Source organism: Pan troglodytes, chromosome 4, assembly GCF_028858775.2.
Source record: "Pan troglodytes isolate AG18354 chromosome 4, NHGRI_mPanTro3-v2.0_pri, whole genome shotgun sequence".
In the NCBI taxonomy this organism is placed as follows: domain Eukaryota; kingdom Metazoa; phylum Chordata; class Mammalia; order Primates; family Hominidae; genus Pan; species Pan troglodytes.
The window spans coordinates 430021-457589 of record NC_072402.2 but is presented as its reverse complement, the minus strand read 5'-3'; the positions used below and the strand labels follow the sequence as shown (position 1 = coordinate 457589).

Genomic DNA, 27569 nt, shown 5'->3' with positions numbered 1-27569 from the left:
ATTGATTGATTTTTTTAGATATGCTTTGCCTTTTATATAATTAATTTACAATGTGTCATTTCTAATGTCTTTAGTGAATGAAATAATAATAATCTCAATTATTTTGCTTTTGATTTTACTGACAATCTAGAATATACTTCATATATTAACTTATTGATAAAATTATTTTTTGTGTGTGGTTAATAGCAAAACATTTGTTGAGGTGTTTTGTGCTATGTGCAATGACAACTACTTCACTTGAATTCACCATAATCCTATACCACAGTGACATTTCTTTTCCTTCTGTTTGGATTTTAGAAACTGAAGCCTACCCAGAGGGTAGATATTGAGTCAGGATCTAAACACAGTTGGACTTTACAGCTCTCAGGATCGTAACACCTAACTTCTTCCAAAAAGTGAAATGACTTTACTTCTAATTTCCTCCATTCATCCAATACCATTTGAAAATAGTGTCTGAGTGTATACTATTTTTCAAGCACTGTTCCTGGGAATCCAGGTACACAGTAAACTTTATAGACAAAGTTCCTGATCTTAGTCCACCGTTCCAGTAGGAAAAGACATCAACATCGGGCCAAATAGATAATAAAGAAATAAAAGTTAAGAAAGTCTTAAGCGTACCAAAAAACATAAAGCAATGTCCTGGGATAGAGGATGACTGGTGCGTGTTATGTTTGATATAATAATCCGGGAAAACGAAGTTACTATTTGTTAATGGATCTGAAGTTTGAGAAGCCAGACATAATACAAAGATCTAGTTGATGAATATTCTAGGCAGGGCGCAGATAATTAAATTTAGTTTAAATCTTTTCAGTGAGGAGAGGCGAAGAGACTCTACTGAGTACCCATTTAAAATCCTACATGATTTGTAGGATTGGATCTTAGGAAGCACCAAGACTTAGCAGTTTTATGGGGAGGGGTCGGGGAGTAAGAGAGAGATTCCATAGGTCTTGTGAGTTCCCATTGGGTTAACATTCATCTTCTCTTGTACTTGAGAAATGAGAAGAAATGTGAATACTGTAAATGGAAAAACACTTAGGAAAGTTTTATACGCATTTTGCTTCCTTATAGCTAAGAAGGGTAATTTGCGTACTTTGTGGCTTGGATGGTTTCTTTAAGACTCTCGCCAATAAACAGACTGGTGAACGGAAGCCCCTTTAAGGTAACCTCACATCCGAGCACAGAAACACAAGGCAGGAGACTCAGGCCTGGCTCTGCCAACCATTTCTGTCCTGTCCTTGTGTTATCAAAAAGTGATATTTTATCCATTCCTTCATCTTTCCCAAGACTCTGGTAACATTTTCCCCTTTTCCCTTATTTCTGAATTCTCTCTTTCTATTGTTAACAAATAAAATAGCCCTACATTTCTCTTTTTTATCTTCAGTTTTTACACATTAATAAACATACTGCAAAACATAAAATAGGAAGTGAATCATAGACACCACAGAATATTTTTTAAAGTAATTTAGAAAAAGTTTTCTTTATGATTTCTATAGGAAGATGTCAATTTGCCAAATTCCTGATTCTCTTTGTATCTGAGTCCTTGAAGACTTCAAACTTACATGATTAATTTATATAAACAAATGTATCCTTTAATATATGTGAATAGAAAGATCATAGTGAAATTTTAATGTTTTTAATTTGTTCAGTGTAACTCTCACATTCTTTGTTTTTGGGAAGTAAATTAGCTTGTCATCTCTTTGTTCTCTTATATATATATTTTTTATTTTCTTCAGCTTCCCGAGTTTTGCAGTTTTTTTTTTTTTCAAGGAGTAGCTTAGCAGCTAGAGGTGTTGTAAGCATAAAAACAGAAAAAAACAGAAATGTTTATTATCTGAGTTTTAGGAAACAGAGAAAGGACTTTTCTAATGAGTCCTTAAATGTAACATAAATCTTGTATTAAGTCACTTTTAAAATGGCAAGCTTTTAAGGTTAAAAATTATAAATAATTAAAGATGACTGATGTATAATTACAATTCCATTACATACTCTGAAACATTTTCATGGAGAAGATAGATGGTATAAATGACCAACTAATTATTTTCTTTTAGAGAAGCAACTCCTAATTGAAAGGCTACTAGCAAATGAAAACGAAGAAATGTACTGTTTTTGATCAGGTGGTGTTTGGTGGATGCATGGGTACACTGCATCTTACAGAAGATGTGAAAGGGTAATAAAAAAGCATGCTTATAAACTTTTAAAAAAATTAAAATTGAGCTGGCTGAAAAATATAACTTTTCTGAAATAGTATAATGTTCAAGTTTTGCCACACAACTTTTCAATTTAAGATATATCAAACAAACCATTATTTTCTATATTCATGACATGTCATTCATGTGCCAGGAAGTATATTGAATATAAAATCAGATACTTTCCTTGATATTAACTATATGACAGGGTTGTTATAATGATATGTCATCCTGTTTTTACTGTTTTGCCTTGCTACTCTATCTCTGCACATATAAATTCTATTAAGTCATCAGAGAGTCTAACACACATCGAGAGAAGGGAAGTCAACCAAAAATTTAGAGTTTTAAACTGTCATTCAGTTTTTACAAGTGCATCCAACAAGTTAATTTTATTTGGATTATAGAAAGCCCATCTACATCTCTTTATTTTTGGTATTCAATTCTGTGTACTTATGATCATTTTTTAATCTGAAAATATTTGAGCGTCTTAATGAGAGCCATGTTGTGATTCTCTTAAGTGAGACAACCACAGCTGGAGAGAAGTACCTGGTCTGCATTCAGCCCAGTTGGAAAAGACTTAACAGTTACATGATCATTACAAACAAATAATACAGGAGCCACTGAAAATCTTAGAATGTATTAAAAATTATATGTATTACATATAATAAATATTGTATCTATTTTGGACCAAGGATGTGATTTCAGTTGGAAAATTGCATCTAGTTTTGTTCTGGGCATGTCCTTGAAGGACTTTGATAAGTTAGTATATACTAGGATCAGGAAAACTAGAAAAGAGAGGAGACATTGTGATTGCGGGCTTTTATTATGTTTCAGAATTTATTCTAGAAGTTCTCACATATGTTACCTCATTAAAATGCTAAGCCTTATTAAAGTGCTGTGATGGTAATGTTTAAATGCATTTTGCTTCAGGAAACTTGGAATGACATAAGTTAATTAATTTGACTAAAATCACACTACTCCATCTTAGTAATTTCTCCTAAATACCTCAGCTTCTAATTCAAATATAGTTTGGCATCTTCTACAGTTGACACTGTAAATATTTAGCCACCAGAATGAGTCAGCAAACACTTGACCAAACTGACTACCCCTTCTTTCACTTCACCAAACCTAGGTGACACATTTGAAGTGGGGACCATTTGGAATTTTGGCTGTCATGCTGTTTAGGGCACTCTTCATGAAGCGGCATCATTCATCTGGGGTAATAACTGAGGTTTCTTGCCTCACACCAAGAAAATCAAAGATGTGGACCCACAAGGAGTGACGTTAAGAGTGGAGATTTAATAGGTGAGAAAAAGAGAAAAGCTCTCTCTCCTGCAGAGAGAGAGAGAGGCTCCCAAGTGGGTCTTCTGGTTCCCTGGTGAAATACATGGGGTTTTATAGACAAGCTTGAGGAGGTGGTGTCTGATTAACATAGGGCCCAAAAGATTGGTTGGACCCAATATGTCATTTACATAATGCAAGAAGAAGCTGGTCACCCCACCCTTATCTTTTATTATGCTGATGGGTTCTTTCCTTGGCCAGTGGCCATGTCGGCTTTTTTTTTTTTTTTTTTGAGACGGAGTTGCCCTCTTGTTGCCCAGGCCAGAGTGCAATGGCACAATCTGTGATCATCGCAACCTCAGCCTCCTGGGTTCAAGCAATTCTCCTGCCTCAGCCTCCTGAGTAGCTGGGACTACAGGCTGTGTCACCCCGCCTGACTAATTTTGTGTTTTCAGTAGAGAAGGGTTTTCTCCATATTGTTCAGGCTGGTCTCGAACTGCTGACCTCAGGTGATCCGCCTGCCTCGGCCTCCCAAAGTGCTGGGATTACAGGCGTGAGCTATCACACCTGGCTTGTTGCCTGCTTCTTTACTGCACATGTGGCAGCAAAGAAAAAGAAAGAAGGAGCCTCCATGTTGAACATATCTGACTTCCAGGTATCCCTTTTCTATTGGCACAGCTGTTGGCATTCACCTGTGCCAGCTTCTAGCTTGCTCTTCTATGTCTGCAGCTTGATTTTTCAGGCTGCCCTTTGTTAGAAAAGAAATGATTTGGGGGCTGCATTTTATTAAAAGGGAAACCTTACCGATGACTCTCTTACCCTCACTAACTGCCTAATTTTTAGCTCCCGTATCAATCATTCAGTTTCCAAAATTTGAGGGTGTAGTTATCCCTAAGTTGTCACCCAAAGCTAATAATTTTGAATTCTGGGAACTGAGGAGATCATAGCTGACACACTAGAGTATTATAACTTGTAGATAAATAAACTCTACAGTATCTACAGGCTGAAGAAGAGGGAAAGGAGGTGGGAACCACCACAGGGTTCTTTTCCCACCCTTTGTCTAATTTTCACTTGCTTTTTGGATCCAGAATTTGTCTCTCTTCTCTTAACTAAATATGGGTATATGAATTCAGCTTCATGAGAATTTTTGTTTTATTGCCCCAAACTTACATTATTTGTGTGCTTATTGGTATTTTATTTTAAATATCTGAATGCTGCTTTTGGTCCTCTAATTATTCTTTGTAACAAACTACAAACTATGGCTTTCTGTACCTTGTCTTGACTTCATGGCTGCATAAGCTTAGAGAGGAAATGTTTTTCTATGAATATATTAAATTCAATAATGTTTACATTTTCTCTTCTTGTATTGATTTCATTTCTTCCAGTTTGTTTTCACTATTTGTTCATTTTGTGCCTTTGTTTTGTAATAAAGATATTCTTGAGCTATCAGGTGATCATAGACTATCCCTTCATATGTAAGAAAGAAGCATGAAAAAAATTTGTGAGCATAAACAGAACTTATAAAATGGTGGTTTTTATCGTAGTGTGAGTGGTAGGGAGCCAGTGGTTTTCACTGCAAATATTTTTAGACATATTTATATTAGTTATGTATATATTTGGGTAAGGTAGTAATTTATCATATAGGTAACATCTCAAGTTCAACTGGGAGTCTTTCTCATAACTTAGGATCTTTCATTTTCTTAGGATCTCAGCGTGTCTTCATCTTTCTAATTTTTCAAATTCTACACAAAATTAAAGAAACAATTATTGGACCTATCTTTTACCTTGGCCAAGTCATGACTTTAGTCTCCTCTTGGATGTATTAGAGCATATGTCAAATTCTTAAAATCTGTTTGTATCCCTTTGGGAACCCACAACGTTAATTCTCATGCTCAGAAGTGGTCCATTCAAATCCTATAAAGTTCTATAAATTACAGAATTAATAAATCAAATAACTAGAAAACATACTGAGATGATTCAAACCACTGAAGAATGAATCAGTGACCTGATTACTATTGAGAAATGGAATATAAAACTTTTCCTAGGAAGTCACATATATGCACACACACACACTCATACATATACATATGTGTATGCATATATATACATATATATTTTTATATAATTTTAATATAATCTATAATATTTTGCACTTATGGGCATTTATGTACAATCAGTAAGTTTAATTGCTCAGTAGTCGAGTGGGTCTATTTTAAGCTTCTAATTCATTTACCAAGTAACTGGAGAAAACCATTAAGATAATGATGTTTTGTTTATTTAATCTGAAAATTTTAATTCAGTGGCTTTTATGTGTCAGATGCTGTTCTAGGAAAATTACAAACTCCAGTCCTGAAGTTTTGGACCTTATATTTCATTGAGGTAATGTGTAAATACATATGTATGTATACACACACAAATAGTTGTATAATTACATTTCAGGTAGTGATATTTTTATGAAGAAAACCTGTCTTTGTTCTGGCTTTCTCTACATTTATCTTTTCATATTTGTCAGATTTTCCTGATCTTCATTGATTGCACAATGTTAATTCTCAACTCTCATTTTCTTCACCAGGATTGATTACTTTTTGTATTACTGTTTTGATTTTTCATTTTTGCCTGTAATTCTCTGTGATGTCAACTCTTGGTCATGTTAAGGATGTTTGTATTCCTAATATAATCAGTAAAATAATAAATAGCTGTGAGCTCAATACTTACGGACTTACTCTTTGCTATACCTTCTCCATCATTTTTGCTTTAATATTACAAGCCTATATTTACTTTTCATGTATTGTTTCCAAGAGCCAATATTTTGGATTCTCTGGCTATGAAAAAGGCTTGACAATAATTTTGATCAAAAAATTCTCTAATGGCTGCAGTGTCACATGAAAGTTTCCTGTCATTGGATACAAACCAGGAAACTGTGATGCATCCTGTGAAACCTCAAACTTCTCCCCAGTTTGAATATCAATAGCGTAGTCCTTAGTAGTAATTTTACATTCAGCACTTGGGTGAACCACACGCAGACACAGATACATTGCTCTTTTATAATTCATACTAATTTTATCCAGTAAACAGATTAATAGATTCTCCTGCTTTTTCTCTTTTGGGAAGAAACGTGTGTGTGTGTGTGCGCGCGCGAGTGCACGTGTGTGTAGTGCATATATATATATACATGCAAGAAACATATATAATACACATATATATGACATTGTTAAAAATAATTGAAACAGAAAGAATTCATGTATGGACTCTTGTGTCCTCTGTTTTCTAGCTTTCTGTTTCCCTTTCTATTGCCACTGTTGACACTTTTCTCAGGTCATACATATATGTTTATAAAAACATATATACATGTTTATAAAAACGTACATATATGTTTATAAAACTTATTCCTCTGTTATACAAACGATTGCACTTCATATATTGTTCTGTACCATAGTAAGATACTCTAGAGTAAGCTGCATTAAGGAATTAATCCTGGAATGTCAATGTCAAACAGTTATTTCTTGATTGCAGTTTATAACCAGCCTGGGTTGACAGCCAGGAGTGAGAGTACCCCAGTGGTCTGCTCTATTCTGTCACTCAGGGAGCTGGGTTGCCAGTCTCCAACTTTCTTTTTGTCTCCCTCCTCCCCTGCAGAGCAAAAGAGTGGGAGAGGGTGTCATTCAGGAGCAATTAAATGCTTCAGTTAAGTCAATCAGAAGCAATTAAGGAGCATAAGTCTCTTTTGCTCACAACCTTTCGGCTATAACTGGTCACATGATGCTGCTGCAGGAAAAAGGCTGGGTAATATGGCCTTCCTGAAAATCATAGCCTTCTATGTGCCCAGAAAATAAAATATATTAAGCATGAGTTTATCATCCGCATCTTGCATTTTTATTTAAAAACTAGCTAGCTAGCTATTATCTATCATCTATATCATCTAGCTATTATATATCATCTATTATCTATCATCTATGTCCACTATCTATCTCCTATCTATCATCTATCATCTATCTTTATTTATCAATCTAACATCTTTTTTCTATCATCTATCTATCTATATCTATCATATCTTTATCTATCATCTATCTTTTTCTATCTATCTATCTATCTATCTATCTATCTATCTATCTGCCTGACTACCTCCCCCACCTTCTAGAGCTTGTTATTTGTTAGTATATGCAACTCTTATTTTAAAGCTTAATAATGTCACATTATATGAAAATTCCAAATTTTACTTATCTAATCCTGCACTAGATTGTCTCTAACTGTTTGCCACTATAACAATGCTGCAGTGAATGTCCTTTGTGAACAAATACAAGCATGTTAGTATGATACACTTCTGGAAATGAAATTTCTGAGTCAAATTGTATGGGTATTTAAAATTTTGAAAGATTTATATTTAAAAACTACTTATATTTCCTTTTTGTGTGTTGTGTACATCTTCAGAATATTTGTCTCTCTTTTTTTATTTGTAGGAACTGATTTACATGTTGTTTTGGTTTATGACAATTTATGCTCAGTTATTGGAGCATAGATATTAATAACTATTGTATCATCATAACAAAGTGCCAATTCTGTCACACTTCACAAGCAGGCACTCAATTTGTTTTTTATTTAGAATGTGACCCCTGCTTTCATTTTGTTTGTATTAGTATTTTAGTTACTTGTATTATTATTTTGTGGTATTTTTGTTTATATTATACCCTCCTTTCTATTCCTGCCTTTGGAACTACTTTATTTTATTTACATGAAAGTATTGGGTTTTGCTTTGGCATTCAATTTAATTATATTTATCTTTTAGTGGGCAAATTTAGCCAATTTACAATAATTATCAAATTTAGTCTTTCTTTTGGCATCCGTTTGTGTTGTTTTCACTCTTTAATAGTTATATGATTTATTTTATTTCCTTTGTGTCTTTTTAATTTATTTCTTTTAATAATTAGGGAGAATTGTAATATTTTTTAGAACTTCCCTTTTAAGCTAAACTTTTTTGCTTATGTTCATATAATACTTAACTTCCATATTTTAATGTAATATTTATAAATTTCCTATCATGATCATTGATGAAATTAGTATAATTCATAGTTTCCTTTACCTAATTTTATTAATTATATTTCTTAATATTTTCTTAATTATACTAGAGTTATTAGTTGCAAATGATGCATTTTTGATACTTCAGATATAAAATAGAGGAAATTCAGAATTCCTACACTATTGGACACTTTTTTCTGTCTCACTTTCAATTTTTATTAGTTTTATCAATTTACTGCTTGCCAGGGCATAGAAAAAAACACTTTTAAAGCTATTGCTTTGGCATTTCTTTTTGTCATAATAATTTATGGAGTTCTTTATACCCTTTTCTGTGTATAATTTCTCTGTAGCTGAAACAATAGATTATAGTTTGATAAAAGAACAACTTTTTCCATCAGTTTTCAGTTCACTTTAAAATAAAATAACTTTTATTCCTCTTTACAAAGGAACTTAATGGCATTTGAGGTTAAACAGAATGACCTAATAGAAAATATATCAGTTAGAACTATAAGATTTGTAATCGAAAGTGTCATGCTGAGTTCTCAGAATATGATAAGAATATTGATTAGAATATATTCCCAAAATGAATTATCAAATTTCTATTTGTTTTATTGGTAAGATGTTTACAAAAGGAATTGATATACCTGGTTAATTTGCTTAGTAACATATAATGCTAATATAATTTAAGACTCTTGCTTAAGAAATGAATCCTATATTTATATAGCTCAAGTGAAGTCAGAAGTTTAGAACTGCAAATCATAAAACTATACAAAGTTTATTTTAAATAGTATGTGAAAGATCAAATAGTCAATCCTTTGAATTTAACTACAGGGAAACTTAAGGGTACTGTTTATAGTGGAATAATAAAATTAATAGCTTAAATAAAGGCTTAAGAAGGAACTCTTATTTATTTGCTTCATTAATAGAGCATTTCAGTGTTATTTACATTTTAGAAGTTCTTGATTAAGAGTGTCACATCTTTAAAAATGAAAAGTCACACTTCTAACATCGGTAGTGGGTACATCATCTTTGTGTCAAAGACACTGCATCTGTATATTGTTTTATATTTAAAATTCATATAGTATATCAAGCATGTAAAATAAATAGAGAATTTTATATTCAACACCCATGTGCTGAAGTTAAAATTCATCTCCATTTATTTCAAATTATGCATATTTTTGGAATAAAACATCACGGTTTTGCTCTCTGGGGCCTTTGTGTCTGATATTTCAGATTGTGTGTGCAGTGCTCACATACCCTGAACTCTAAGGGAAATCATGCTCGCGGACGATGCAGAACACATCCTTCACAGCCTAAGGCAGCCCTTATTCCGTCCCTTTAAATAGTTAGTCATTATTCTGTATTTGGATTTATAATTTCCAGCTATGCTTGACTGTATACACATGCAGACCCTAATTTATTAAACAGGAATTTATTAAGGGTATGAAACAGAAGTACCTTATTTTTCTCCAGATATCGTCTTTAACCATCCTGCAAGAAGATTATCTTCTTCCACTCTCAGCCTCTCAAAACTAAATGTATTTAACATATATGGATTTATTCAGGTTGTTTTTATTTCTTGACATTGTTTTACTAACTTGTATCTTTCTAGAAAAGAGTGAAATAAATATTTTTCTAATTTAATGGTGTAACACAATACATACTGTCTTTAATGATTAACTACTAAATGAAGTAATATATGTGTCATGCTTAGAAAAATGTTTGGAACATCATAAGGGCCATATAAAACTTAGTTATTAATGTTATTGCAATGTAATTTTTAAAAACGAATGTATCAACAATTAGTAATTATGTCCATTTTATTCCAAATTATTTGATGATGTTTTCTCTATTTTTATTAAATAACACTTTCAAAATATTTTGCTGTTTTGTCTTATATTTCCCTTTATTTTTAAATTCTTAAATTCATAATATCCCCATTTAACTACTCAGTATCTCTAACCTCCTTCCTAAGATCTTAGGTAGCTTTAAATCTGTTCATATTTCCTCTCTTATTCTTAATTTCTGGCTCCATTATTAAAGTTCTAACTTTTGTAAAACGACTAAAGATAGTCCCTTTTTAAATTGTTTCATACAATCAGTGCTGGTTTAGTTTTAACCATGGTTTATATTTTTCATACTCCTTTCCTTTAGGGTTAAATATCCTTATTCTTGAAGAAAGTCTTTTCAAGGAAATATTAGTGCTAATAACTTTCGGTCTTCTCATCAAAACACCTGTATTTTTTCCTAACTCTTGAATAGTGTCTTAGCTGCTGTTAGAATGCCAGAGGAAACCAGGTGTTTCCTCTCAACACCAGAAGACATTTCTCAAATGTCTTTTGGCTTCTTTTTTAAGCCATCGACCAGTCTACTTGTTAGCATCACTGTCATTTCTATGTTGCTAATGTCTTTTCTCTAAGCTTGTTTCAAATAGATTCTCTTGTTTTTGAAGTTCTGTAGTTTAATACATGCATCCACGTGAGATTTCTTTTTATCATGTTAAGGAAATACTGTGCTTTTTGAATATGAAGATTTATGTCTTGGAAAATTTATGTCATGGAAAATTAACCTCTTCAAATATTATCTGATATAGTTTGGCTCTGCATCCCCACCCAAATTTCAGCTTGAATTGTAATAATTCCCACATGGCAAGAGTAAGATCAGGTGGAGATAATTGGATCATGGGGGCGTTTTTCCCTAAGCTGTTCTTGTAATAGTGAGTGAGTTCTCACGAGATGTGATGGTTTTATAAGGGGCTTCCCCATCCTCTCCGCTCTTTCTTTCTCCTGCCACCCTGTGAAGAGAGGCTTTCCGCCATGATTTTAAGTTCCTGAGGCCTCCCCAGCCATGCCGAACGGTGAGTCAGTTAAACCTCAGCCATGCCGAACGGTGAGTCAGTTAAACCTCTTTTTTTTTTTTTTAAATAAATTACCGAGTCTTGGGTATTTCTTAATAGCAGTGTAAGAATGGACTAATACATCGCCTCTCTGCTATTCTCTTCCTTTACTTTTAGAATTCTAATTAGATATTGGTATGATGTTATCACACTTTCTCTCATGCTTTTCTCTCAGACGTCAGCATTTCCCTTCTTTCCTTCCTCCCTTCCCCCCTTCCCCCCTCCCTTCCCCCCTCCCTTCCCCCCTTCCCCCCTCCCTTCCCCCCTCCCTTCCCCCCTCCCTTCCCCCCTCCCTTCCCCCCTCCCTTCCCCCCTCCCTTCCCCCCTCCCTTCCCTTCCTCCCTCTCTTCCCCCGTCTCTTCCCTCCGTCCCTTCCTCCCTTCCTCCCTTCCTCCCTTCCTCCCTTCCTCCCTTCCGCCTTTCCTCCTTTCCTCCGGTCTTGCTCTGTCGCCCAGGCTGGAGTGCAGTGGCGCGGTCTTGGCTCACTGCAACTTCCGCCTCCCGGGTTGAAGTGATTCTCCTGCCGCAGCCTCTGAGTAGCTGAGACTACAGGCGCACGCCGCCACGCCCGGCTAATTTTTTGTGTTTTTAGTAGAGACGGGGTTTCGCCATATTGGCCAGGCTGGTCTGGAACTCCTGATTTTGTGATCCGCCCGCCTTGGCCTTCCAAAGTGCTGGGATTACAGGCGTGAGCCACCGCGCCCAGGCCCCATTTCCCGTATCTTTATCTCCCTTTACTGCTTTCTTTGTGGTTTCTTCAGATTCACCTTTGAATGCATGAATTCCTTCTTCAACTGTTTTTAGTATCCTTTCATAATAACTTACTGGATATTATATTTCCAAAATTGAATTTTTTCTTTCAAAGTTACCTGACTTTTTTCATATTATTCCTTTTATATTTTTATTAAAAAATGTCTATTAAGATTCCATTAACCGAAGTACTCAAATAGCTAATTTTGTTGTTACTTCTGCAGACTGTTTTACCTACCGTGTTTCTTCATGTATATATTAGCTTGGAGTTTAAGGGTTTGTTGTTGTTGTTGTTGTTGTTGTTTCCGTAGCTTTATACCTGGGGAGGTTATGTATGGGAATGCACCAAGATCTGTTAGAGAATGTTCCCACTATAGCAGATAAATTTTTACTTCAGTTAAAAGGAGTCAGTTTTTGTGTTCCTCTCTCACCTGGGGCTCTCAGAAAGCACAAGCGGCTTTCATTTTCAGGAGATTCTTCTCTCTACCTTACCTCCTCCGACCCGCCTCCCAACCCAGGGTCAAAGGACCTGACTTTATGCCAAAAATCTCAACTAAGACTCTTACTTCCCAGAGAATCCAGCTACATGCTTCTCACTCTATTCTGTTAGTCTCCTCTTGATTTGAGAGTCAGGTGGCTTCCCTTATTTTCCAGAGAGTTCAGTTGTGCATTGAGAAAAGATCGTTTGTTATATTATCACTTTGATTTTAAGGTATTTACTGTGGGAACATTTTCAGGTTATTTATGTTGCTATGTTGACTTTAGAGCATGATGTTGTGTTCATTTGCGAGAATAATCACTGTTGTTTGGCTGGGTTGGAATATTTAAGGATGTAGGGGATAACAAAATTGTCTCCTAAGTCAGTTAAAGCTTACACATAAATTATTATTGCACATATTAATACATACAACTCCTAACAAAAGTAGGATGAACAAGGAAGTAGGATTATAAAATAAAAAATTATATCTAAGTGATATAATTGTGCATATATATAGCATTATCCATGAAATTTCTACTGGATATGTGGTGTTATAAAGTCATTTTCAGGATTTACCTCCCAAATAAAAATTAAAAATCATGTGTATTTGAATAATTATGCACATGTAATGTCATGTAATGATTATAATAAATTTTTGTCATTTGGAGAATTAATATCAAGATAATGACTTTGTAATTCCTGTAACATAAATTAATAAAATATATAGACACAGAACAGAGTAATGGAAATGACCTGAGGTTTATTTAATGTATATTTTAAATTACAAACATTGAGAAATTTAAATTTACAACTTATTAAGATAAAATATTAAGGTAAATCGACTTCCTTGAGGAAATGCTCATGAGAAAATATGTATAAACAAGTTTAAAATATACATGGTCCACTTTGCAATGTTCTATTTCACCAAAATACCAAAAAGTGTATCTGTAGGTCAGGGAATTATAGATGTTTAATAATTTTATTTTGACATTTTGCTGCATTTTCTAGATTTTCTACAATATGCTTTATTATTTTCAGTAGTAAAGAAATCCAGTAACTGGTATAAAAAGTGCTTGTATTTAGATATTTTCCAGCTTTGTGATAGTTTAAAAATACAAGTTTAATTTGTTTACTGCTAGAAATAATTTTGTGGCTGTCACAGACTTAACTATCTCAGATATAATAATACTGTAAATTGATAGTCTTCCTGAGGGTCACTTACTGAGGTAACTTACAATGTTACATTTATGGTAACATAAGGTTTGTATACTACCTCTCAGCAAAGAAATAGCAATTCTTTTCAACAATGGAAAAGTTCATGAAACAGAAGTTCATTACTTTCTGAGTCTACTTTAGCTTTCTGTTTTTACTGTATACTTTTATTTTTTCAATTTTTTTATATAATGTGAATGTCATATAAATATTTGAGTATGTACCAAGACATTTAAATCAAAATGCGTCTTATTTCGTTGAAGAAAATTAAAAACAATTTTAAAGGACAGTAATCATTTTATTTAAAAATAGCTAATGAGATTCAGGTTATAATAATGTGATGGCATTAAGGTTTTAGATATTCAAATTTAAATAGTTAAAACTTTACTTAAAATGTCATACATTAACTTAAATCCTGTAATTTAGCTTGAAATTTTATTCTCTTGAAACTACATCTTATCCAAATAATCCTCACATAGTCACAGTCTCTTTAAGATTACTCCTTTTGTAATTATATTAATTTGATCACAAAAAAAAACTAAGAGGATTTTATAATGAGAAAATACATGATTGTCTTCATCTCTATCTCTGTCCCCTAACACAATGCCTGGTTCTCAAAGATAAAGTCATTTTTAATCCTCTTGTGCATCTAAAGCAAAACATAATAAACTCCATCCCACCCCACCCCGGTACTGTACTGAAATTTAAATAAAATTAACTAAGCAAACAAATGATCAACTTTGTTTCCTAGGCTGCAAATGTGTAACTTCTTGGGAATACAATTGCTGCTAAAATACATATTTCACTGTCAGAAAAAGCTCTCAGCTTTGCCACTTCTTAGCTCTGTGGAAAATCTCAGAACTTTCTTCCTAGAGTTATTACATGTCTAAATTATGTGAATCTTGTATTACGGAGACAGGCCACCTAGTAATATATCAATTACTATTATTATTGTTTATTCTTTTATGTTTATAGAATTATACATAAATACTTTAGAGCAATGTTGTTTTGGGGTCACTTCTTTTTCTTGAAAAATTGCTGCAAAATTTGAGGTAGTATGTAAAAACTTTCACCCTATTTATTTAAGTATTTAAAGGCTTCGAAGTATATCTACACATGTATATTTTTCTTTGGCTTACCATAAATGTCAGTTGAGACTGGCAGGGTATCACTTGAGATGGGTACAGATACTGTCAGTGTCCTTTTCCATCTTTTAATGCCTGCAGAACTTAGAGTAAATTTGGCAGATCAAGTAGCTGATGATCAAATCTGTTAATATTTAGGAAAATCATGTATTAATCTAATAGTTGTACCAATTAGAGTTTTAAAGGAAGTATTACCTTGGAATTAGTAAGCTCTTTAAGACTTTTACAAAAGCACAGGCATTCTGTAATTCATCAAGTTGTGAATAAACTCATTTCCTGTTACTTAAGAAGAATATATAACTGGTCTGGGGTATATAACAATTACTTATAAAAATGAAACAAAGTATATCATATCCAGGAAGAAATAAAATTATGTATAATTGATATAAAACTGTGGAAATGCATTCCCACTGGGAAATGTTTCTCACTATGTATTTGAAATTGAAAATACTTAGCATACAGTAAGTGTGGTAGTGTAAAAGTAGCAGTCATTTAAATATAATGAATGTAAAGCAACATTGACATCAATGTTTCTTTTTTGTTATAAATCTCAAAAGCTATACATTCAATAAGGTTTCTATTATTTGGAAATATTTATATTCAAGAAATTAAATAAGTAGCATATACACTGTTAAGAGTTTGACTACTTCTTGGTGAGATTATTTATGGCCCAATAAAAGTCAGATGTCATTAATAATTCATGTGCATAGATGAGTTATGTGTGTGTGTGTGTGTGTGTATGTATACGTATGTTTCTTAGCGTGGTAGGAACTTAAACATTTTCCAGAATTATAAAGATGGTCTTGTTACAGTTAAACAGTTCACGCTGAAAATGTGTATGCTTGTTGAGACTCTGTGCTCAGAGGAAATTTCTGCCAATGGGAAGAGTTTAGTTAGAGGCATTAACCCTCCTTAGAAATGAATGTTAGATATTAGGGAGAATGCAGTGGAGGCCTGTTTTTTCTGGAGTCTGATCAATGTCTTGTGTATGAATGTCCCTTACTTATATTGCGGGGGTAGAGAAATCAGACCTCCTCCTTTTCACATTTTAAGTATCTATTAGTATATCATAAAATTCCATATGAGTGTTTTTAGAATATGAAGAATAGAAAAGGATATTTACCTCTACTCCCTCTTTCAGGCTATCAAAATAATAAATGTTTCTGAGGACTGGCTACTTTGCTAAAATTTTTCCATGTTACTTTCAACTCTTAGCATTCCCAGAAAATACATTATATTATTTACTTTTATAAATTTGGAAACTGAAGCACAGAGAAGCTGAATAAATTATTCAGGATCAGAGAGCCAAGATTTGCACAGGGTCCCAAATGGTTTCTTTAGGACAAAAACAAACAAACAAACAAAAAAAAAAACAAAAAACAAAAGGCATCCAGGTTCCAGCAAGAAAGACAGAAAGGTAGAAGTTATATGCACTCTCTTAAAAAACCCATTCCAGAAGTTGCAGAGCTCATTTTAGACTCTATCTCATTAGCCAGAAGTTAGTGACAGGGCCCCCACTGAATCACAGGGAAGTCTGGAAAACACATACAGTCTTTATTCTGGAAGGCTGTGCTCATCTAAATTTTCTAACTATAAAAGGATATAAAGGCATGTTTTGGTAGATAACTTGAAAACAAGTTTCCATCAAGTTGTTCTAATCAATTATCCTCATTCTTTTGAGTGTCTTTCATGACTTCATCAATTCAATCTGTCACCAAAAACCCTTGCAAATTAAAGATTGAGTAGTCTATATTTCCAATTGCTGAGTTTTTCCACAGATTTAACCCAGGAATAATCTTCTGACTTGGATTAATGAGGATTTACCTAGACACAAGAAGAAGTATGTGCATTCATCTGTTGAATTATTGCTAAGTGAACTTTATATTTACAATAAAAAACCCAAAAGATCAGATTTATTCTGTCGTGTACTGGGGAATTGAAAAATTTTCATGATCCATTTCAAATTCCAGTGTCGAATGCAATAGAGCATAGGGAGTTTTGGAAGGATAGACATAGGATTTTAATTCTTACTTTTCTACATACCCCCTGTACAAACTTGGGACTTAGATTTCTTATCTGGAAAGTATGCTTAATAATACATGCTTTGAGTAATTCTGAGAGTATCAGACACAGTACGTGCTATATATGGGTGTATGTACACATTTGTGAGTGTCTGTATATATTTACCTATTACTTTTAAAATAAAAACTGTCCTACTTTATGTTAATACGTGGTAACTAGATTTTCCCCTATATTGCATATTGTAAGATCTTTTATATACAAAAACATGTATCTGCACTAGTATTCCTTTTTGTTTTATTTCATTTTTTTATTTTTATTTTTTATTATACTTTAAGTTATGGGTTACATGTGCAGAACGTGCAGGTTTGTTGCATAGGTATACACATGCCATAGTGGTTTCCTGCACCCATCAACCCATTACCTACATTAGGTATTTCTCCTAATGCTATCCCTCCCCTAGCCCTCCACCCCTCCATATTCCCCAGTGTGTGATGTTCCCCTCCCTGTGTCCATGTGTTCTCATTGTTCGGCTCCCACTTATGAGTGAGAACATGCAGTGTTTGGTTTTCTGTTCCTGTGATAGTTTGCTGAGTATGATGGTTTCCAGCTTCATCCATGTCCCTGCAAAGGAATACACTCATCCTTTTTTATGGCTGCATAATGTTCTCTGGTGTATATGTGTCACATTTTCTTTATCCAGTGTATTATTGATGGACATTTGGGTTTGTTCCAAGTCTTTGCTATTGTGAATAGTGCTGCAATAAACATACGTGAGTGTGTGTCTTTATAGTAGAATGATTTATAATCCTTTTGGTATATACCCAGTAATGGGATTGCTGGGTCAAATGGTATTTCTAGTTTTACATCCTTCGGGAATCGCCACACGGTCTTCCACAATGGTATTCTTAATCAACCTGTGGTGTCACATTCTGTTGATTTCCTAGAGTATAAAAATAAAGACTATTGATAAAGTATATAAATATTAGAAAAACAAATCTGCTATTTACAGATGGCATGCCTTGTACATTAAACATTGAAGAAAATTTGGAATAAATTATTTGAATTAATAAGACATGTTGGTAGGTGGACTGGTTGTTTTCATCAGCTAGCAAATGTTTATTGAGCATACCTGTCTTGGTTGCATCTGTGAATATAATAAATAGTCTTGACTTGTTTCAGCCTACATTCTAGCGAAAACTGGGTAGAAAGGAAATACTAAATAAGAAAATAAATAAATCATATAATTGTTAGAATGGAAAAGAATAAGGCAAAGTTAGAGTCAGACATGCTGGGATGGAGTAGAGATTCCTGTTTATTATTATTATTGTTATTATTATTATTATACTTTAAGTTCTGGGATACTTGTGTAGAACGTGCAGGTTTGTTACATAGGTATACACATGCCATGGTGGTTTGCTGCACGCATCAACCCATCGCCTACATTAGGTACTTCTCCTAACGCTATCCCTACCCTAACCCCCAACCCCGACAGGCCCCTGTGTAAGATGTTCCCCTCCCTGTGTCCATGTGTTCTCATTGTTTACCTCCCACTTATGAATGAGAACATGTGGCATTTGGTTTTCTGTTCCTGTGTTAGTTTGCTGAGAATGATGGTTTCCATCTTCATCCATGTCCCTGCAAAGGACATGAACTCATCCTTTTTTTGGCTGCATAGTATTCCATGGTGAATATGTGCCATGTTTTCTTTATCCAGTCTTTCATTGATGGGCATTTGGGTTTGTTCCAAGTCTTTGCTGTTGTGAATAGTGCCGCAATAAACATACGTGTGCATGTGTCTTTAGAGTAGAATGATTTATAATCCTTTTGGTATATACCCAGTAATGGGATTGCTGGGTCAAATGGTATTTCTGGTTCCAGATCCTTGAGGAATCACCACACTGTCTTCTACAGTGGTTGAACTGATTTACACTCCAACTATTTCTATTTTAAATGCAGTGCTCTGAGTAATCTATGTGAAAGTAACATTTGGGCAAAGGTATATAAAATGGTGAAAGAGATAGCCAAGTAGATTTCTTGGATAAGGGAATTAAAAGGTGAAGGAGCAGTCAGTGCAAAGGTCCTGAAGTGACTGAGTGCCTGTCTTACTTGTGGAGTGGCAAGAATGTCCTGTGCTAGAGGAGAAGGCAGGGAAGAAGAGGCAAGGGAAGTAGTTGGACACTAATGGGAAGCTGAGTGCCCTAGTGTACATGTTTAGGACTTTGGCTTTTCCTATGAAGCAAATATGGAATCACTGCAGGATTTTGAGCAGAGGGGAGCCATGGTCTGATTTACATTTCTGAAGGACATCTTAGCTGCTGTGCTTTGAATAGACCATAGAGGATGCTATGTTCTTATTCTGTCCCCCCGAATTCATGTGTTGGAAACTTAATCCCCAATGCAACAGTGTTGGGAGGTGAGGCCTTTTGGGAAGTGTTTAGGTCATGAGGATTCTGCCCTCATGAATAGATTAATGCTGTTATAAAAGGGCTTGATGGAAGGAGTTTGTCCCCTTTTGCCCTTCTACTTTCTTCCATGTGAGGCCACATCAAGCAGGCATTCACCATACACCAGATGCCCGCACCTTGATCTTAGACTTCTCAGCTTCCAGAATTATTTGAAACAAATTTGTGTTCTATATAAATTACCCCTTCTGTGGTATTTTGTGATAGCAACACAAATGAACTAAGACAAAGGGCAGTCATGTATGCCGAGAGCATGCAGGGGACTACAGCAGTAATTCAGGGGAAGTGTCATGTGGCATGATGACTCAGATAAGGGTGGTAGTGGAGGAGGTTGGGAAAGTTGAGAATTATGGATATATTTGGTAACTAGTTGCAACTGGATCATCTGAAGGATTACATAGGGTTTGTGAAAGAAAGAGAAGGGTTGAAGATTTCACCAAGGTTTCTGGACTAAACAACAGGCAGGACAGAGTATCATCAGCTGAAGGGAAAGACTGTGGGAGGACAATCATGAGAGAAGATCACAGGTTACATTTTGAACATGTTAGGGTTGAGACATCTGTTAATATCCAAATGCAGAATTTTAAGGAGAGCTTAGGTGTACAAGTCTGAATTTCAGGGAATAGTTTTAGGATGGGGATGTAAATTTGAGAGGCCTCAGCAGATAGATGGTATTTACAATGACATCATAGGTGAGTACATTTAAGTAATGAAGAGGGCCAGAAATTCAGCCCTGAAAGCCCTCCTAAGTTAAGAGGTGGAGAAATAGAACCAGGTAAAGGAGACCGAGAGGGACCTCTCAGAGTGACAGAAGCAAAATTTGGCAGGTGTTGTACCTGAGAAGTCACATGAAGACAGTCAAATGATGCTGACCAATCAAGCACAAATCTGGACTGATAATTACTTAGGCTTTAGCAATGTGAAGATCATAGGAACATAGGTTAGACCAGTTGCACTTAAGTGGTAGACTAAATGCTTGATTAGCGTATTGGTTTGGTAAGACTGCTTTAGCCAAGAAACATGAACAAAGTGGCATAAACAACAGAAGTTGATTGCCTCACAACTCTGGAAGTGAGAAATGGGAAATCAAGGTGTTAGCAGGGTTGGTTCCTTTCAAGGGCTATGAGGAAGAATCTGTTCCTGCAATTAAGGTAACAGAGAAGCTAAGGATGTTGTTGGTAATGACTAGGTCTAGAGGGTGATTATGCAAGTGAGTTGCTACATGAAGGCAAAGATAAAATATCTGTGGAATAGTGAAGTTCAAGAAACTGAGAATGCAAGTTGATTGATGGATCATGCGGGTGTATATGAAAGTGAAAGGATTTAATTTTAGAAATGAAGAAATATAAAGCAGGGAATTAGGAGCCAAATCATACGAAAGTGATGGATTGACCTAAGAATGAGTGGGTAACAGAAGAAATGAGTAGTCATGGGAAATGAGTAGTCATGATGGTACATGTCATGTAACAGAGTTTATTGACTTAGGGTCTTAATGGAAGTCCTAATGGTTTTTCCGCAATCTTTGGTACTCTGTCACTTGTAGAAGCAGTACCCTGATCTATATACTTTTATCTTGACGAGGTGCTTGAAGAGTGTGTGTGTGTGTGTGTGTGTGTGTGTGTGTGTGTGCGTGTGTGTGTGCGTCTCTCTCCAAATTTCCACTTTTTATAAGAACAAGAGTCATATTGGATTAGGGACTCACTCTACTCCAGGATAACCTCATCTTAAGTAACTACATCTTCAACAGCCATGTTTCCAAATAAGGTCACATTCTGAGATACTGAGGGTTAAGACTTCAACATATGGATTTGTAGAAGGACACAATTCAATTCATAATGATTGCAGAGAAATTAAAGAGAATGGAAAGAGAGGGAAGACAATGGAAAGAGGAGACAGTGAGTATGGAATACTATTTTGAGGATTTTTCTGTAAAGGGGCACAGAGAAATTGCACAGTGACTGGCAAGAAGTGGAGTTAAGAGCTTTTTTACATTTTGGTTTATTGTGTTTTTATAATAGAAAATATCATCAAGTTGATGTACACAGAAGACTGATTTGGGAGAAAGGAAAAAATGTGTGGTTATACCTGAGAGAAGGGAGAAATTCTGTAGTATAAGCAAGCAATAAGAAATAGGATCAGTTACCCCTGAAGGGGCTGACTTTAGGCAGAAGACATGTAGTTGATTCCCAGAAACAGATGGCAGGGATGTATATACAGATACTTGGAGTGAGGGCATATGTGGTGGTGGCATTCTTTGAAATTTTACTTGTGGTCACTTCATTTTTCTCAATGAAGAAATCGAGGTTATCAGCTTAGAAGGAAGGTGGGGAAAAAGATAATCAAGGTTTGAAGAAATCAGAGAAGTGTAAACTGTAATACAGAATACAGGAGGAGTGATTGGACTAGGAAGTATACCATGCTTGCATAAAAGCAAGCATTACAGGCCCCCTTGAAATTAATTGTCATGAATTCAAAGTGAAACCACAGACATTGTTTCTAGTTTTTCTCCAGCCACATTTAACTGCAAAGGTACAGACTCTGTAGGCAAAGAATAGGAATTTATCAGGATTATGTTTTTTTCTCCAAGTGAATATGGTAGTGAGAAAGAGGCAGGAGAATTGAGGTTGCATGCTAGGTAGTGATAATAAGTTTGCCCTCATGGAAATTTGTCTTAAATATAAAGAGGGCAGAGGGGCAACATGTGGATGAGAGACAGTATAAAGATGGGAGGATTCATGGGTTGATGAGCCTGGTGTAGGAGTTGGTGTACTGCAGAAAACAAACTGAGAAAAACAAACTGATAAAATACCTTTGGAATAGAGGAGTTCAGGAAACTGAGAACCCATGTTGATTGAAGGATCATGAGAATGTATATTCTTCATTTTTGAAATGAAGAAATAGAAATCAGGGAGTCAGGAGCCAAATCACAGAAAAGTGATGGATTGACCTAAGAATGAGTGGGTAACAGCAGAAATGAATAGTCATGACAGTACATGTCACGTAACAGAGTCTATTGACATAGAGTCCTAATGGAAGTTTTAGTTAGGCAAGAGGGAAAACAATCTGGGACTGACAATGAGGAGCATAGTGGTTTTACCATTCACCTACACACTCAAAGGTAAGTACAAGGAGTGTGAGAGGGAAATTGGAGGGGTTGTAAGGAAAGCAGTGTCCTCAGAAGAGCTTGGTTTCTGTTAGATCCAGAAAATCAACTCAATGTATGGAGAAGAGATTCAGGGTAAAGAGATTTTGCTGACAATGGACCAATAAGTCCACAGTGCACAGTGGAATCTTCCAGCGCTTGGGAGGGGTGAATAGAGGGGCAGAATAATGGATGTGAAGAGTCTCCTGAGGATTAGAGGATAGTGGCTTAGGTAAGACTGAGATGTCTGGAACTTCTCATGGATATGGATGTCTTAGTTTGTTAGAGCTGCCTTAAAGTACCAACAATGAGGTGGGTTAAAACAACAGAAATTTACTGAACCACAGTTCTGGAGGCTAGAAGTCCTAAATCAAGATGTCAGCAGGGTCATGCTCCCTCTGGCAACTCTAGGGGGAAATCATTACTTGCCTTTTCTAGCTACTGTCTTGCTGGCAACACTTGGTGATCCTTGGCTTGTAGATGCATCGCTGCAGTCTTCTCCCCGTGTGTATTCACATTGTTTTTCCTCTGTGTGTTTCTGTCCTTGTGTCCACATTTCTCCCTTTTATAAGGACAGCAGTCATATTACAGTCCAACCTAATAATCTCACCTTAATGAACATCTATGTAAAGACTGTTTCCAAATGAGATCACATTATGAGGTACTGGAAGTTACGACTTTAACTTATTTGGGGGAAGGGATCAATTGAATCTATGGGAATGACATAAAGAAGAGGGAGGGCATAAAATTACATGTAGTGGACTTGGGGTGACTAGAGTTGGCCAGGATGTAAGATGAGGGACAGAAAGGGGTGGGTGACTGGAGTTTCTTCTTCACCCATTTTGTAGAACGAAAGTGGCTTGGAATACAAGTACTTATTCCCAGCTAAAGTGTTTACCATTGCATACAACCGAAGAAGCCCTGAGTTACTCTTAGACTATATCTAAATTTCCAACAAATTTTAAAGAATGTTCTTAAATAGCATGTTCTCCTTTCAGTTACGCTAAACAACTTCAGACTGACTTTGATCAGCTTTTCAAATTCACTTTCGCTAGGCTTTAAAATTGAGTTTGACATATCAAGTAATTCACTAGCAGATTTAAAAGAATCTTTTTTCATTAGTTTTATTAGTTCTACTATTTATCTAACTCTAAGTGATGACTTCTTTAATTTCATGTGCATAGTTGTTGCTCATTATTGAGCAACCAATTTCTGCAATAAGGAAAATGAAGGATATTAGGCAGGTATAACTGATTGAACTGAAATCCAGGTAAGCCAAATATATTTCAGAAACTGAAAAGCCGCTAGTTATGTACAATGCCAATTTCTCGGTGAAAAGAATATCCTAAATCTGTAATTTCTAATGCCTTTCACTTAGGGTTTATTTTCTATTACTTTATACCTATACTTAGGCGTGTTCAGGGCTGAAAGTTGACATTAAATAAAGAAATGAACTGTGGAGTGCTCACGCACAGCCCTGTGCACACTCAATGCACAGGGAATAATTTTCGTGGGCAAGAAGTGAGGGAGGATCACGCTAATAATAAAGCAATTTCTTCTAAGTTGTTTTTATATTCTTTTGACAAGTTAAAAATCTCTAAAGCTGATAAAGAGGTTAAGTATGTGAATTGAAGTATTAAGAATACATCATGGTAGAAATATAACTTTAAAACACTAGTCTGCCTTATTGCTTTCTCTTAAAGTTATTTCATGTCATTAATAAAACAATTTTAAAAAATAAATAAGGATACAGAGAAAAAGGTGAAAATTACTTTTCAACTCCTTCCTCTCCACCCTTTTACCCTCCAACATGGAAAAATTTTATGAGCAATCTATTATTATTTGAATCCTTCATTAGTGCACTTAAGTATAAGAAGAATAGACACGAAAACATCCTCATGTAAAATATAGTTCTAATAAAATATATTTATTGTGCTGCTTGCTTACTTCTCTTGACAGTGTCTTAGATACTTTTCATATTAGTGCTTGTCTTAGTTCATGTTGTGCTGTTATAACAGAATACCTGAGACTGGGTAATTTATAAACAATAGAAGTTTATTTGGCTTACAGTTCTGCAGGCTGGGCAGTCAAAGAGTATGGTGCTGGCATCTGGTGAGGGCCTTTGTGTTACATCATCCCATGGCAGAAGGCAGAAGGGCAAGAGAGAACAAGATCAAGAGGGGGCTATATTCACTTTTAGAATAAGTCCACTATCATGATAATAAATCCACTCTGTGATAACAACATTAATGTGTTCATGAGGGTAGAGGTTTCATGATCTAATCACCTCTTGTTAGGCACCACATCCCAATACTGTTGCACTGGGAATTAAGTGTCTAACATGAATTTATGACGTATTCAAACAATAGCAGTGTTTATCATTCTATGTCATTCCTTTTAACTGTTAAAGCGTATTTGTTTATATGTAAGTTTATTTAACCAGTTCCTATTGATGGATAGTTCAATCATTTTCAGTTTTTCACTCAGACATATAATATTGCAGTGACCTCCCTTGTACGTTTCTCTTTTATTTCCTTAGACTTGCCAAAATAAAATGAACTGTTAATTCCTATGGTATACACATTGTAACACTTAAATGAATATTGTTGTTCCTTCCAAAAAGACTGTAAATTTAGACCCTCACCAGCCGTGAGTTAATGTAGCAGATTTTTTCATGTGCTTGAAAGTTTCATGTGCTTGAAAATGCTTGTAACTTGTTAGGTTACAAAGCAGAACATAAACTTAATTCTCCATGCTTTCTCTCTTTCCAGTAACTTAAGTTAGTTGTCAAATTTCATACTTTTTTTGAATTTTTGCTGAATTTAGAAATTTATGAGGAAAATATGACACTTCAAAAATGTACAGTTGATCTTTAAACAATGTGGGAATTAGGGACACCAACCCCCTGTTAGGTCAAAAATCTGCATATAACTTTTGACTCCCCAAAAACTTAACTACTAATAACGTACTGTTGACCAGAAGTTCATAACAGAAACAATTGATTAATGCCTATTTTGGTCTTTTGGGAATGATATAGTGGATGGTGAACACCTATTTCATATATGTATTATATATTGTATTCTTACATCAAAGAAAGAGAAAAGAAACTTCAAGAAAGTCATAAGAGAAAATATCTTTTCTATTGATTATCTACAAGTGGATTTTCACAAAGGTGGTCATCCTTGTTGTCTTCATGCTGAGTAGGTTGAGGAGAAGGAGGAAGAGGAGTGGTTGGTCTTGTTGCCTCAGGGGTGGCAGAGGTTGAAGAAAACTTACATATAAGTGGAACTGCACAGATCAAACTTGTGCTGTTCAAGGGTTGATGTTATTTTTCCATCCAGTATCTTGGTAGAGGTTTCCATTAATTGAGATTAAATATTATCATTTTTCAATTATATTTAGTAAATTACTAGCTATGTCATACAATTATAATTTTGATTATTTGTGTTTTATAAATTTGCTTTGTGAATGAGATATTTTGGATTCATTACATTTTAATTGCTTATGGATAGTGTTTAGCAATGCATTATGTCATTGTCGTGATATATTGAGTAATCTTGCTAAAGTTTCTTCTTAATAATACTTAGTTTACAGTGATGTATGTTGATTTTTATGTAGGATATCATGATCTCTGCAAATAAAAACAGCTTTTTCTTTATTTTATTCTTTTCTCATTGTTTTGGATTGGTTGATTCTTGACTTAATGGAAACATTTCTATTAATAGTTGTTGAACATAAAGTGTTAATTTTTGTATGTTTCTCATAGATACACTTTATTGCATTTTGGAAATTATACAAACTAGAATTTTTAAAAACCTGAAACGGACCCCAAATGTTACATGTAGACCTCATTATACTAATTGCCAAGCTACATATTATTTTCCTTCTTTATTAAAAAAGTCCTTACTTAGCAATTGATATTATTTCCTTTTCTATTATTCTTTATTTTCTGTTTTTAGATTAAATTTCTAATAGTGTACACATCTGTATTACCCTTTCAGAACCAATTTTTGATGTTTATTATCAATATGCTCTTTGTTGACTTGCATTTATATTCATCTTAAAGTTAATGACCTTTATTTTTTTCATTTATTTCCATATCGTTTGGATTTTTTTTTTCTAATTTCTCTAGTTGAGGGCTGTATTTGTTTCCTAGGGCAACCGTAAAAAAGTATACAAACTGTGTGGCTTAAAACATCAGAAATTTATTATCTCACAGTTTGGAGGAGAATCCTTGTGTCTTCTTAGCTCCTGTTGCTTTACTGCCAGTCTTTGGCATTCATTGGCCTAGAGGTGCACAACCCCAATCCCTGACTTCATTGTTAAATGATGTTCATCCTGTCTGACTCTGTCTTCACACGGGCATCTTCTTATAAGACACCAGTCATATTTGGTTACAGACCTACCGCATTTCAGTGGGATCTCATCTTATCAAATTACATCTGCAGTGACTTATTTCCAAATGAGGTCATATTGTAAGGTACTGGGGTTTAGAAGTTTAACATATCTTTTTTGAGGAGATGCAATTCAACTTACAACAATGCTTCTTTATCAGTATTTTTCTCCATTTCTATTAATTAATCCTATCGATTCTTATTTATGTATTGCTGTGACCACATCTCATAAGATTTGATATGTACCTTAAGAAAATTATGCACAAAGTTAGAGCTGTATTTTATTAACTAGTACTAAAGAAATAAACACATTTCTCTTTAGAACTAATGGAAGAATTTTTTTTGATAAAGATGATCAGAGATAGAATAGAGAGATAAAAAGATCACCTGCAGAGAGTGTTGCCAGAAGGTTGGGTGAGAGATAGAATGTGAAGACTAATGTCAATAAAAATTAGGATATTTGATATGGAAATACCATAATGGAGATGAAACATGAGACAATTAAAGTTCAATAGGAGAGGATCAGAGGCAATAATGTAGAGCCAATCACACAGCCAAGTGAAATTTAGAAATTCTGGCAAATGGAAA

The 27569-nt window shown here is 34.7% G+C and overlaps 1 protein-coding gene across 9 annotated transcripts in view; it reads left to right on the top strand.

Annotated features, from left to right (window-relative positions):
• Positions 1-27569, top strand: part of LOC749983 (putative WAS protein family homolog 3) — a 498033-nt gene that overhangs the window by 276611 nt on the left and 193853 nt on the right. For 5 of the 9 annotated variants that reach the window (XR_010156840.1, XR_010156844.1, XR_010156842.1 and 2 more), the window contains exons 13-14: positions 298-2167; positions 3319-11337. The gene's annotated coding sequence lies outside the window, so the exon portion shown is untranslated. Of the gene's footprint in view, positions 1-297; positions 2168-3318; positions 11338-27569 lie in introns of those variants that run through there. The other 4 variants (XM_063810206.1, XM_063810207.1, XR_010156829.1 and 1 more) reach the window with 4 other exon arrangements.